General features: G+C 51.1%; 1 long non-coding RNA gene across 1 annotated transcript in view; it reads right to left on the bottom strand.

Annotated features, from left to right (window-relative positions):
* Positions 1-8,360: 8,360 nt before the first annotated feature.
* Positions 8,361-14,713, bottom strand: part of LOC138373359 (uncharacterized) — a 536,801-nt gene continuing 530,448 nt past the window's right edge. Inside the window, exon 3 of the long non-coding RNA XR_011231162.1 lies at positions 8,361-8,499. This is a non-coding gene — a long non-coding RNA (uncharacterized lncRNA). The remainder of the gene's footprint in view (positions 8,500-14,713) is intronic.

The raw sequence follows: 14,713 nt of genomic DNA on the forward strand, positions 1-14,713 counted from the left end.
AGCTGGCGACGATTGATGCTTCCCAGCGACCCTTAGGAAGCGTCCTCAAAGTGAGATGAGGGCTCCCAGTTAGATGATTGATCGATTGATTAAGATTAAGCCAACCAGGAGGTGGCATGGGCATGAATAGCCCCTAAGTGGTAGATTTTAGTGAATGAGGGACTTGAGTGAAATGAGGAGCCAATGAGTGAGGTGAAGGCTCCCGGAGTGAGACGGTGGAGAGAGAGAGAGAAAGATGAGGGCTTCCTATAGACTCCCCTCACCGAGGCAAGGGGCCCCTGTGCGATCATAGGGGACATTGTGCGATTATAGGGACTCTTGTGTGATCATAGGGGGCCCCGTGGAAGGTGGAGATGGCTCCCTGAGCCCGGTGGAAAGGTGCCCCCCCCCCTGAGCCAGCTGGAAACGGGGGCCCATGAGTCAGACGGAAAGGTCCCCCCTCTGAGCCAGGTGGGGAGGGCCCCCCCCCCCCCCGAGCCAGGTGAGTAGCCCCCCCCCTGAGCCAGGTGAGTACACCCGCCCCCTGAGCCAGGTGAGTACACCCCCTCCCCCTGGGCCAGGTGGGTAGGGGCCCCCCCTGAGCCAGGTGAGTAGCCCCCCCCCCTGGGTCAGGTGAGTACACCCCGCCCCCCCTGGGCCAGGTGAGTAGCCCCCCCCACCTGAGCCAGGTGAGTACACTCCCCCCCTGAGCCAGGTGAGTACATCCGCCCCCTGAGCCAGGTGAGTACACCCGCCCCCTGAGCCAGGTGAGTAACCCCCCCCCCCCTGGGCCAGGTGGGTAGGGGCCCCCCTGAGCCAGGTGAGTAACCCCCCCCCCTGGGCCAGGTGGGTAGGGGGCCCCCCTGAGCCAGGTGAGTAACCCCCCCCCCTGGGCCAGGTGGGTAGGGGCCCCCTGAGCCAGGTGAGTAACCCCCCCCCTGGGCCAGGTGGGTAGGGGCCCCCTGAGCCAGGTGAGTAACCCCCCCCCCTGGGCCAGGTGGGTAGGGGCCCCCCTGAGCCAGGTGAGTAGCCCCCCCCCCTGGGCCAGGTGGGGAGGGGCCCCCGGGAGCGCATGTTAATAACGTTACTAGCGAGCCATTAATAATGCACCACCAAGACGGGAGTGAAGGCAAATATTTAACCAGGTGTCGAGCCGCTGCATCACGCCCTATATTAATCTTGCCCCCCAGGGTCACGCTCCCACGCTCCCTCACGCTCCCTCACTCTCCCCCACGCTCTCCCATGCTCTCCCACGCTCTCCCATGCTCTTCCACGCTCCCTCACTCTCTCCCACGCTCCCTCACTCTCCCCCACGCTCTCCCATGCTCTCCCACGCTCCCTCACTCTCTCCCATGCTCTTCCACGCTCCCTCACTCTCCCCCACGCTCTCCCATGCTCTCCCACGCTCCCTCACTCTCTCCCATGCTCTTCCACGCTCCCTCACTCCCCCACGCTCTCCCATGCTCTTCCACGCTCCCTCACTCTCTCCCATGCTCTCCCACGCTCCCTCACTCTCCCCCATGCTCTCCCACGCTCCCTCACTCTCTCCCATGCTCTCCCACGCTCCCTCACTCTCCCCCATGCTCTCCCACGCTCCCTCACTCTCCCCCACGCTCTCCCATGCTCTTCTACGCTCCCTCACTCTCCCCCATGCTCTCCCACGCTCCCTCACTCTCCCCCACGCTCTCCCATGCTCTTCTATGCTCCCTCACTCTCCCCCATGCTCTCCCACGCTCCCTCACTCTCCCCCACGCTCTCCCATGCTCTCCCACGCTCCCTCACTCTCCCCCTTGCTCTTCCACGCTCCCTCGCTCTCCCACGCTCCCATGTTTCCTTCCCTGCATCACTGTGCTCCCATGCTTCGTTATGTGCTTCACCACGCTCCCTCTCCACGCTCCCTTCCATGATTCAACACGCTTTCGTGCTGCAAAGCTTCCTTCCATGCTCCACCACGCTCACATTTCCTTCCATGCTCCCGACTCATTATCCCATGCTCCACCATACTCCCTCTCACACTCTCCACTGTACCTACAATATTTCATTTCGCTCAACCATGCCACCCTTTTACGACCCATTACGCTCTACGTGTTACACTATCCCTCACTATCCTACAAGGGACTACATCCATCCATCCATCCATCCATCCATCCATCCATCCATCCATCCATCAACCATCCACCAAGCCACTCATGCGCCAACATCCAACTCGAGACGCGACAATAACCAAGCAATTCGCCCGCATGTTTGAGAAGGGTCAAGCCCACCCGCACGCCCACTTAAGTCTAAACACTCTTCACACAGACGCCCACCCCACCCAACTCCGGCCATCAAAACACACACACAGAGGCGGGACCGAAGAGCCAAAGCTCAACCCCGGCAAGCACAACTAGGCGAGTACACGCACTTTACACCTCACGACTGTACACACACACACATATATATATATATATATATATATATATATATATATATATATATATATATATATATATATATATATATATATATATATATATATATATATATATATAAAAGTTTCATATGGAAAAAAAAACATGCATGTATTCCATTTTCGAAGCGATTTGTCTGTGATATTTAAAACAATGACAAAAAAGGTTTATGTGATAGAGTAGACGCCTCGCCCCACCGTTCACACGCTCACATATACTGTATTAAAACAAAATAAGTTTCGTAACAAAATATATAAAAAAATAGGGGAATTGATTAATTGATGGGATAGAGGATTGTGTTGGTTAGTTGGCTGCTGCTGCTAGACTAACCAATTGGTTAGGTAACCAGTTGGTTGGTTAGTTAATTTGGTTTCTGGGAGGATTACTCTACAGTTTGACTTGTTCGTTCGTTGATTGCCTGGTTGGATTGTCAACTATTCAAGTGGATGGATGGATAGTTAGCTTTGTGGTGTGTGTGGTTGTAAAGAAAGGTTGTTCAGCACAACTGGCAGGTACAGTAGGGGTACAAAGTCAGGTGTGATTACACTTGCTCTTGCAGGTATCTGTTGATCAACACGCCTTTAGGAACGTTAGCAAAACCTTTTTCAGTGTCAAAGTAGTTAACAAATGGAATACATTATGCAGTGATGTGGTGGAGGCTGACTCCATACACAGTTTCACATGTATGATAGAGCCCAGTAGGCTCAGGAATCTGTACACCAGTTGATTGACAGTTTAGAGGCGGGACCAAAGAGCCAGAGCTCAATCCCCGCAAGCACAACTAAGTGAGTACACCTGGGATATACTTCGTACCGTCTGAACAATGTGTCATGTACAGAGTGTACAAGGTGCGTCGTGTACACATGTACAGCGCCTTTTACTGACACCCCAAAGAAATCACTATCCTGTTTCATCGTGGTTTCAAAATCATCAATCAGGTCTCCCTCAAAGGCGGAAGCAAAAAGCTGTGTGTTGGAAAAAAAACAGTTTGCAGTTTTTTCATATTTTCAGAGTTCCATATTTCCCTGCGGTGGTGTTCGGGTGTCTGGGGGTGGTGTTTGGGTGTCTGGGGATGGTGTTCGGGTGTCTGGGGGTGGTGTTCGGGTCGCTGGGGATGGCATTCGGGTCGCTGGGGGAGATGGCATTCGGGATCGCTGGTGGTGGCGTTCGGGACGCAATAGGGTGGTGCTGGAAGTCGGTTACGCATGCGTACACGAAGCCTCACCGGCGTAAGCCATCTTGATGACGAGGATAGATGCGTTCTTGAAGCCGCCGCCGGTGCCACGCCCCCTTGATGAGAGGTGTACAGGCCGTCGCCGCCACACCCAAACATTCCAATCACGTAGCACCAGCTCCTCGACACGACCAAATGGACACAAATGTGGAAGTGTGAGATAAAAGGGACAGCCTGAATGCCTCCGGACACACTCATCATACTGAGTTGGAAAGATCCTGCCACGCCTCCGTCTGGCTGCCTCTCTCCCCATGTCGCATGTCTCTCCATTCCAAAAACTTGGACTTAAAAAAAAAGAACGTTGCGCTCTTAAAAAAAAACCGCTGAGCCGTGAGGCGTTGAGGAGGGTGTTAGAATACAGTGATGCGTCACTGAGGGCTTTGGGATATTGAAGAGGGTTGCAGAATCTTGAGAAGTCCTGTGCAACAGTTGGTTATCAAGGCGGGTTAGATGGAACATGAACACGCAGAGGTCAGAAGGGCTGTTGGAAGGAGTGCTGAGCTGAAGGAACGGAAGGAGAGCGGGGGATAAGGGTTAGTATGAGGAAGATTTCGGAATAGCTATGAAACTTTTGCCATATTTAATCGCGCTCGAGAAAGCTTGTTTAAAGTTATGGAGATTGCATAAAGCTGCGAAAGGTTGTAGACAAGCGCAAAGGACTATGGTGAGGGGTTGTGTCAGGATGGGTGGGCCTCGGGGGCTCTCAAGGCCTTGACACACTGTGTAAACAATGAAAAGTTGTGAGGTTGTTTGTTGTTGTTAAAGATTCGCTACCTGGAACATAAAGTTCCAAGTAGCACGGGCTATGGTGAGCCCGTAGATATATAGTTGTGAGGGATCATGACACAGAAACAGGCAGAAGCTGATTTTACTAGACAGCGAAGAGAGACATCACTAGCAGTTGTCATACCTGAAACACGAGTCTGACAGTTGAGAAACAGATAACATAGAAACATGTTGACCAGACCACACACTAGAAGTTGAAGGGACGACGACGATCTTTGGGAGAATCGACTTGACAATGGTCCAAGACGGACCGAAACGTCGTCGTCCCTTCAACTTCTAGTGTATGGTCTGGTAAACATACTTCAGCCACGTTATTGTGACTCATCGCCTGCAACATAGAAACAGATAACAGAGCAGCAAAGAGGGGGGAAACCCAGAAAGGCATCAGCTGTAGAAGAAGCAGAAAACAGACAACAGATACAGACAGCAGACCAGCAGCAGAGGAGAGAACAACGAAGCAGAGACGGCCACCTCCACCACCACACCTTATGGTCCCGTTGATCATCGGTGCTGTGATAGCGCGCACTTCTTCAGGCGTCTCCAGGGTGAGCTGAGACGCCCCACCACACACCACGGCTGGCTATAATGTACCGTATATATACCATTACCACTACTGATACCCAGTACCCACATACCATAAATACCATTACTTTACATGTTGCTGGTGAGTGAGAAACTTGAGCTCTGAGGCAGGGCCAGGAGGACTTCTCAGGCAGGGCCCGGGAGGACCTCTGAGGCAGGGCTGGGGAGGAGCTCTGAGGCAGGGCCGGGGCGGACCTCTGAGGCAGAGCCGGGGAGGACCTCTGAGGCAGGGCTGGGGAGGAGCTCTGAGGCAGGGCCGGGGAGGACCTCTGAGGCAGAGCCGGGGAGGACCTCTGAGGCAGGGCCGGGGAGGAGCTCTGAGGCAGGGCCAAGGAGGACCTCTGAGGCAGCGCCGGGGAGGACCTCTGAGGCAGGGCCGGGGAGGACCTCTGAGGCAGGGCCGGGGAGGAGCTCTGAGGCGCCAGTGGGAAGGAGTGAGCGGAAAATGGTCAATAGGTTGACGAAAAGAATCAAGGAGAAAGGGGATTAGCGGAGAAGTGCCATGGGAGTGGGGTAATGGGTGTAGATGTTGAGTGGGGTGACGGTGGGGGAGAAGATGATCAATTTGATCAACCTGAGCCTGGTTGATCAGGCTGTGACTCATACGTCGGGACCTCACATACGTCGGGTAGGCTCCTCACATATATTTCAGCATATATACATGTCTATAAATGAATACTGTATAGCATTCTCATATACACACTCAGATTCTTGTATACATATTTTGATGATTTGTTTAGGGGCCAATTTTATTATAATAATTACTATTATTATAGTTATTATTTTTATTTATGTATTATTATTGTTTATTTATTTACTATTTAATATTTTTATTATTATTTTTTTTTTTTGGGGGGGGGGGGGGTTCTGTTCAGTATGCAGGCGATGAGTCACAATAACGTGGCTGAAGTATGTTGACCAGACCACACACTAGAAATTGAAGGGACGACGACGTTTCGGTCCGTCCTGGACCATTCTCAAGTCGATGACCGAAACGTCGTCGTCCCTTCAATTTCTAGTGTGTGGTCTGGTCAACATTCTGTTCAGTATTTCATCTGGCAATGGTTATGTATCTTGGGCCAGCAGCTGTGGGGTCGGGGCGTCTCGTCTTGTAGTAATCTTTCAAACAAGTTAGTTTTCTTAAGGGCATGTAGGTTAATATTCACCGGAGGATAGGGAGAGACTGAGGGAGGGATTGAGAGAGGAACTGGGGGAGGGAGGGATTGAGGGAGGGATTGAGGGAGGGACTGAGGGAGGGACTGAGGGAGGGACTGAGGGAGGGATTGAGGGAGGGACTGAGGGAGGGCCTAAGGGAGGGACTGAGGGAGGGACTGAGGGAGGGACTGAGGGAGGGACTGAGGGAGGGACTAAGGGAGGGACTGAGGGAGGGACTAAGGGAGGGATTGAGGGAGGGACTGAGGGAGGGACTGAGGGAGGGCCTAAGGGAGGGACTGAGGGAGGGACTGAGGGAAGGACTGAGGGAGGGACTAAGGGAGGGACTGAGGGAGGGACTAAGGGAGGGATTGAGGGAGGGACTGAGGGAGGGACTGAGGGAGGGCCTAAGGGAGGGACTGAGGGAGGGACTGAGGGAGGGACTGAGGGAGGGACTAAGGGAGGGACTGAGGGAGGGAGTAAGGGAGGGATTGAGGGAGGGACTGAGGGAGGGACTGAGGGAGGGCCTAAGGGAGGGACTGAGGGAGGGACTGAGGGAGGGCCTAAGGGAGGGACTGAGGGAGGGACTGAGGGAGGGACTAAGGGAGGGACTGAGGGAGGGACTGAGGGAGGGCCTAAGGGAGGGACTGAGGGAGGGACTGAGGGAGGGCCTAAGTGAGGGACTGAGGGAGGGACTGAGGGAGGGACTAAGGGAGGGACTAAGGGAGGGACTGAGGGAGGGATTGAGGGAGGGACTGAGGGAGGGACTGAGGGAGGGCCTAAGGGAGGGACTGAGGGAGGGCCTAAGGGAGGGACTGAGGGAGGGACTGAGGGAGGGACTGAGGGAGGGCCTAAGGGAGGGACTGAGGGAGGGACTGAGGGAGGGACTGAGGGAGGGCCTAAGGGAGGGACTGAGGGAGGGACTGAGGGAGGGACTGAGGGAGGGCCTAAGCGAGGGACTGAGGGAGGGACTGAGGGAGGGACTAAGGGAGGGACTGAGGGAGGGACTAAGGGAGGGACTGAGGGAGGGCCTAAGGGAGGGACTGAGGGAGAGCGTGCTTGTGTCCCTGTGGAGGGCATCTTCCTGCACCTCATCAAACTGTCCAGCCAACTTTCCCCGAAGGCCTCATCCTTCCTTTGATCTTCCCACTCCCTCCCCACAAGGGAGGGGAGGGAAAGGCCCACCCCTTCCCCACAAAGAAAGGGAAGGAGGGGGGAACAGACCCCCTCTTGCCCTCACCTGGAGTTCGCACAGAGCTGGCTACCCCCTCAAATGTGCACAATTCTACCTAAACCACACTTTGAGAGGGGAAAGGGTAACCCCAGCCACAACTTGGAAGGGAGGAGAGGAGTAAGGTAACTAAAGAACAATAGGAAACATACCTGTTCATTACCTGTTGACGATTTCGAGAGGTCAGAGGCTTCCCCTGGCGATTCCTTCGTCTGAAAGGCTGTTATTATTTTTGTTTTCAATTTTTACAAGTGAAATATGTCTATCTACACTTGTACAAGTGAAGATAGATAATTCTTCTATCATCATTAAAAGTGAAGATAGCACACCGTTTGGGGTAGACATGTTTCAAGGTCAATTACGCTATTAATTACGCACTACTTTTAAAAGCTACATGTTTATACAGCAGGTGTTATCCTGTAGCCACCTGGCCGAGCAGGTGTTATCCCAGAGCCACCTGGCCAAGCAGGTGTTATCCTGTAGCCACCTGGCCGAGCAGGTGTTATCCTGTAGCCACCTGGCCGAGCAGGTGTTATCCTGTAGCCACCTGGCCGAGCAGGTGTTATCCTGTAGCCACCTGGCCGTGCAGGTGTTATCCCAGGACCACCTGGCCGTGCAGGTGTTATCCCAGGACCACCTGGTGGTGCAGGTGTTATCCTGGAGCCCCCTGGCCGTGCAGGTGTTATCCCAGAGCCACCTGGCCGTGCAGGTGTTATCCTGTAGCCACCTGGCCGTGCAGCTGTTATCCCAGGACCACTTGGCCGTGCAGGTGTTATCCCAGAGCCACCTGGTGGTGCAGGTGTTATCCTGTAGCCACCTGGCCGTGCAGGTGTTATCCTAGAGCCACCTGGCCGTGCAGGTGTTATCCCAGGACCACCTGGTGGTGCAGGTGTTATCCCAGGACCACCTGGTGGTGCAGGTGGGAGTTTGATGGGTATCTACGTCACAGTAAGCTGCCTCCTATATACACATCACTATTTCACTTATAAGCTAGTATAATCATTACTTATATAACAATTAATATATGAGAACACGGGACAGAGGTATACTCACAACACATGTTGAACAGCCCAGGTGTTAGGTACCTGAGGAAAGAGAAGAACAATGTTATTACGTTATTCATCAATGAACAGAGTTATCAAGAACATCCCCCTTTGTTTATTCAAGAATTATTGAGGTTTTTGGGGTTTATTAAAGGCGTGTTATTGTTGGTATATTATACGGAACGATTAGGAAAGTTTAGAGTATGTGATGCTGCTCGAACCGCTGCTCGGACCGCTGCTGGAACCGCTGCCCGGACCGCTGCTCTGGCTTCGGTTCGCCCCAACTGTCAGCGAGCGACTCCAAACTTTTAAATTAAACTTTCGAGGGTCATCGAAGAACCATTGTATTTGATCGAGCCAGGTCGAAGGTCGAATCAGGCCGAGTCGGGTCAAAGACCGAGTCGGGTCGAACGAAAAAGACCAATAGGATCGTAGACCGATGATAAATTCGGGAGCTAAAGTCAAGTCAGGTCTTAGATGATCCGCACATGTGACCTCATTATATACACACATACACACACACACACACACACACACACACACACACACACACACACACACACACACACACACACACACACACAGACAGACAGACACACACACACACACACACACACACACACGAGAGAGGAGGTCAAGAGACACCTGCTGGATCTGGATGTTAGAAAGGCGGTTGGTCCAGATGGGATCTCACCATGGGTACTGAAAGAGTGTGCAGAGGCACTTTGCTTGCCACTCTCCATAGTGTATAGTAAATCACTAGAGACGGGAGACCTACCAGAAATATGGAAGACGGCGAATGTGGTCCCAATATACAAAAAGGGCGACAGACAAGAGGCACTGAACTACAGGCCAGTGTCCTTGACTTGTATACCATGCAAGGTGATGGAGAAGATCGTGAGAAAAAACCTGGTAACACATCTGGAGAGAAGGGACTTCGTGACAAATCGCCAACATGGATTCAGGGAGGGTAAATCTTGCCTTACAGGCTTGATAGAATTCTACGATCAGGTGACACAGATTAAGCAAGAAAGAGAGGGCTGGGCGGACTGCATTTTCTTGGATTGTCGGAAAGCCTTTGACACAGTACCGCATAAGAGGCTGGTACATAAGCTGGAGAGACAGGCAGGTGTAGCTGGTAAGGTGCTCCAGTGGATAAGGGAGTATCTAAGCAATAGGAAGCAGAGAGTTACGGTGAGGGGTGAGACCTCCGATTGGCGTGAAGTCACCAGTGGAGTCCCACAGGGCTCTGTACTCGGTCCTATCTTGTTCCTGATATATGTAAATGATCTCCCGGAGGGTATCGATTCATTTCTCTCAATGTTTGCGGACGATGCTAAAATTATGAGAAGGATTAAAACAGAAGAGGACTGTTTGAGGCTTCAAAAAGACCTAGACAAGCTGAAGGAATGGTCGAACAAATGGTTGTTAGAGTTTAACCCAACCAAATGTAATGTAATGAAGATAGGTGTAGGGAGCAGGAGGCCAGATACAAGGTATCATCTGGGAGAGGAAATTCTTCAGGAGTCAGAGAAGGAAAAAGACTTGGGGGTTGATATCACGCCAGACCTGTCTCCTGCAGCACATATCAAGCGGATAACATCAGCGGCATATGCCAGGCTGGCCAACATACGAACGGCATTCAGAAACTTGTGTAAAGAATCATTCAGAACTTTGTATACCACATATGTCAGGCCAATCCTGGAGTATGCAGCCCCAGCATGGAGTCCATATCTAGTCAAGGATAAGACTAAACTGGAAAAGGTTCAAAGGTTTGCCACCAGACTAGTACCCGAGCTGAGAGGTATGAGCTACGAGGAGAGACTACGGGAATTAAACCTCACTTCGCTGGAAGACAGAAGAGTTAGGGGGGACATGATCACCACATTCAAGATTCTGAAGGGGATTGATAGGGTAGATAAAGACAGTCTATTTAACACAAGGGGAACACGCACAAGGGGACACAGGTGGAAACTGAGTGCCCAAATGAGCCACAGAGATATTAGAAAGAACTTTTTTAGTGTCAGAGTGGTTGACAAATGGAATGCATTAGGGGGTGATGTGGTGGAGGCTGACTCCATACACAGTTTCAAGTGTAGATATGACAGAGCCCGATAGGCTCAGGAATCTGTACACCTGTTGATTGACGGTTGAGAGGCGGGACCAAAGAGCCAGAGCTCAACCCCCGCAAACACAACTAGGTGAGTACACACACACACACACACACACACACACACACACACACACACAGACACAGACACACACACACACACACACACACACACACACACACACACACACACACACACACACACACACACACACACACACACACACACACACACACGAGTTTCAAATGAAGACATGATAGATCCCAATAGGCTCAGAAACCTGTACACCATTCACCAGTTTATTGACGGATAAGAGTCGTCACCAATCATTCACCTTACCTATATCCACCTCATACCCCTTACTTCACCCTTTCACTCGCGTATCACCCTCTTACTCACTGCCCGCTATCTCACTCACTCTACCCTTCCCACCTCACTCAAAGCCCATATCATCCCTTACTCACCCTTCATTCACCTTACACTTCTATAGCTTCAGTCTTTAATCTGAAATGTTCCTTGTAATTTAATTATTACCTTTACCCGGCTTTACCTTATCGTTCCCAAGGGTCCTCAAGCAGGAGTTGAGGACTTAATATGCGTCACTGAATATGATGCACCACGCATCATATTGTTCCTGCTTGCCTACATACCTGCATACAAGTCTACCTACCTGCCTGCCTGCCTGCCTGCCTGCCTGCCTGCCTGCCTGCCTGCCTGCCTGCCTGCCTGCCTGCCTGCCTGCCTGCCTGGCTGCCTGCCTGCCTGCCTGCCTGGCTGCGTGCCTGCCTGCCTGCCTGCCTGGCTGCGTGCCTGCCTGCCTGCCTGCCTGCCTGGCTGCGTGCCTGCCTGTCTGTCTGCCTGCCTGCCTGCCTGTCTGCCTGCCTGCCTGGCTGCGTGCCTGCCTGCCTGCCTGGCTGCGTGCCTGCCTGCCTGCCTGCCTGCCTGCCTGCCTGCCTGCCTGGCTGCGTGCCTGCCTGCCTGCCTGCCTGCCTGCCTGCCTGGCTGCCTGCCTGCCTGCCTGCCTGCCTGCCTGCCTGCCTGGCTGCCTGCCTGCCTGCCTGCCTGCCTGCCTGCCTACATGCCTGCCTGCATACCTGTATACAAGCCTGCCTGCCTGCCTGCCTACATACATGCCTGCCAGCCTGCCTGCAATCCTGTCTTTACAAATATTAATTACAATCTCGCCCGGAAGCAAGGAAGGTGCCGGAAGGGACGTGAAGACATCATTAAAGAGATAGAGGACATTTTCCAGTGACGTTCTCCAAGGTTCTCCTGTTAAAAGCCCCAACCACTTGGGGTGGACGGTAGAGCGACGGTCTCGCTTCATGCAGGTCGGCGTTCAATCCCCGACCGTCCAAGTGCTTGGGCACCATTCCTTCCCCCCGTCCCATCCCAAATCCTTATCCTGACCCCTTCCCAGTGCTATATAGTCGTAATGGCTTGGCGCTTTTTCCTGATAGTTCGCTTCGCTTCCTGTTAAAAGCAAGACGATGGCTATAATTGACAGCGGTGAATTGTGATGGTTGAGTCACTGTGTAGATGGTGAGTTACACTTGCCACACCATCATTTCTGACTCATTACCGGGAATATATATCTGTTGGTAATTGGGACCGGAGACTAGAGTTTTCTGCTTTCATTGTCAACGTCTGACCACATGACCACATTTACAGTCTCCGTGGTGTAGTGGTAAGACACTCGCCTGGCGTTCCGCGAGCGCTATGTCATGGGTTCGTATCCTGGCCGGGGAGGATTTACTGGGCGCAATTCCTTAACTGTAGCCCCTGTTTAACGCAACAGTAAAATGTGTACTTGGATGAAGAAACGATTCTTCGCGGCAGGGGATCGTATTCCAGGGACCATAGGATTAAGGACTTGCCCGAAACGCTACGCGTACTAGTGGCTGTACAAGAATGTAACAACTCTTGTATATATCTCAAAAAAAAAAAAAAAAAAAAAAAAAAAAAAATAATAATCAGTCAGGCTATTGCTGCCTGCGGCCTTGACCATTTGATCAGTCTCAGACTATTCACACTATAGAAATAGCCTAAGCTACTCTATCCCTTTCAGATGTATTTCTTTCTTGTCTCAATAAGCATACTTGAACTTAAACTATAGAACGAAAAAGCAAAGTAATGGATCTAGGATGTATAATCACTCAAGACTTCTCTTAACTGACCATATTAGAATCTGCATTACCAGGGCTAACTCCCCCCCCACCCCCCTGGGGTACACAGAATTGGTTGCTCCTGGAACTATCACTACATGAGCTGCATGACCAACCAAGCCCCGGCAACACTCGTGGTACGACCTGGGAACAGTTTTTTTCATCAAATCCTGGTGCATACTCTGATCTCGCAGAGCTGACAAGTGGCAAAGAAAGCTTGAATGGTCCCTCCCTCGCTTTGATACACCCTTCCTAAGCTTAAGCTCGGCTTGCTACACCCTCCCCCTTTGCTACACTGGTCCTCCACCTCCCCCCCCCCACCCCTCGACCACCACACACCACAACCACAAAGCAAGGACCGTCGCACCAATTTGTAAATGGAGAGAATAACTTCAGAGAGGAGGTGAAGGTAGACTTGAATCCTCTCTCTCGCCTCGACACTGTCACCCTCCTGGCCTCGACACTGTCACCCTGCTCACCTCGACACTGTCACCCTCCTGGCCTCGACACTGTCACCCTGCTCACCTCGACACTGTCACCCTCCTGGCCTCGACACTGTCACCCTCCTGGCCTCGACATTGTCACCCTCCTGGCCTCGACAAGCCCTAGAGATGCCAAGTCAACAATGATACACTTTAAAACTTTCTTCAGAGCACAACATCCCTTATACAATAGGGATGTTGTATAAGATTATACAACATCCCTACACTCCACCATGTAGGGATGGTGGAGTGTAGGACACTCTATAGTGTCCTACACTCCTATTCTATAGGACACAGTGGTCCTATAGAATATAATAGTCCTGTACAGTAGACCTAAATGCCCCATTTAGGGGCATTTAGTCCAATCTCTGGACTGCGTTCCATGAGTATAATTAGAGCGAATTAATTCAATTTTGTTATTCATAAATGAGATTCAATTGAAATTAACAAAAATATTTTATTTTTTTTCGTCAATGACTTCTTACCCAACAAATATTAGGCTATTTGTTTGATATTATTTGACAAATTAAAACGCATTTATAACAATTCGTTAATAGTTATTTGATCATCCTAATTGAACACCCTAAAAAAAAAAAAAAAAAAAAAAAAATCAGGATTTTAAAAAAGAAGGAAAAATAAACGTCAATTAAAATTGGGATGAACACCAACGGAGTTGCATCAATTTAAACAGCAAAGTGATGTTGCTGAAAGCTGGCGACGTTCAATAGCATTACTTCTCCTGATGTAAAACCAATTAGTATATACATTCCAATTATTTCTGATATAAAACCAATTACTATATACATTCCAATTACTTCTCTTCAATTATTTTGAGTAGATTTTAAGTCCATATCAAAAGCATATACAAATATACTGATGCTAACTCTCCTGCACTGACTATATTTTGTGTTCGGACGAATTTAAATAATTTTATTTATTTTATTTATTTTATTTAAAATAAAATAAACAAATACTTTAGTTTAGTCTTCCTCTGACTATCCAACCATTTGGTCTGGACGGTAGAGCGACGGTCTCGCTTCGTGCAGGTCGGCGTTCAATCCCCGACCGTCGAAGGGGTTGGGCACCATTCCTCCCCATCCCCACCCCCGACCCATCCCAAATCCTATCCTGATCCCTTCCCTGTGCTATATAGTCGTAATGGCTTGGCGCTTTCACCCTGATAGTTCCCTTCCCTACCTTTGACTTTCCTCTGTCTCACTATACTCATCTTTCCCACTACCCTTTCCATTACTCCCCCTTCCCACAGGGGGAGGAGGTCGGCCGAGCGGACAGCACGCTGGACTTGTGATCCTGTGGAACCGGGTTCGATCCCGGGCGCCGGCGAGAAACAATGGGCAAAGTTTCTTTCATCCTATGCCCCTGTTACCTAGCAGTAAAATAGGTACCTGGGTGTTAGTCAGCTGTCACGGGCTGCTTCCTGGGGATGGAGGCCTGGTCGAGGACCGGGCCGCGGGACACTAAAGCCCCGAAATCATCT

The sequence above is a fragment of the Procambarus clarkii genome, chromosome 42, assembly GCF_040958095.1.
Source record: "Procambarus clarkii isolate CNS0578487 chromosome 42, FALCON_Pclarkii_2.0, whole genome shotgun sequence".
Classification (NCBI taxonomy): domain Eukaryota; kingdom Metazoa; phylum Arthropoda; class Malacostraca; order Decapoda; family Cambaridae; genus Procambarus; species Procambarus clarkii.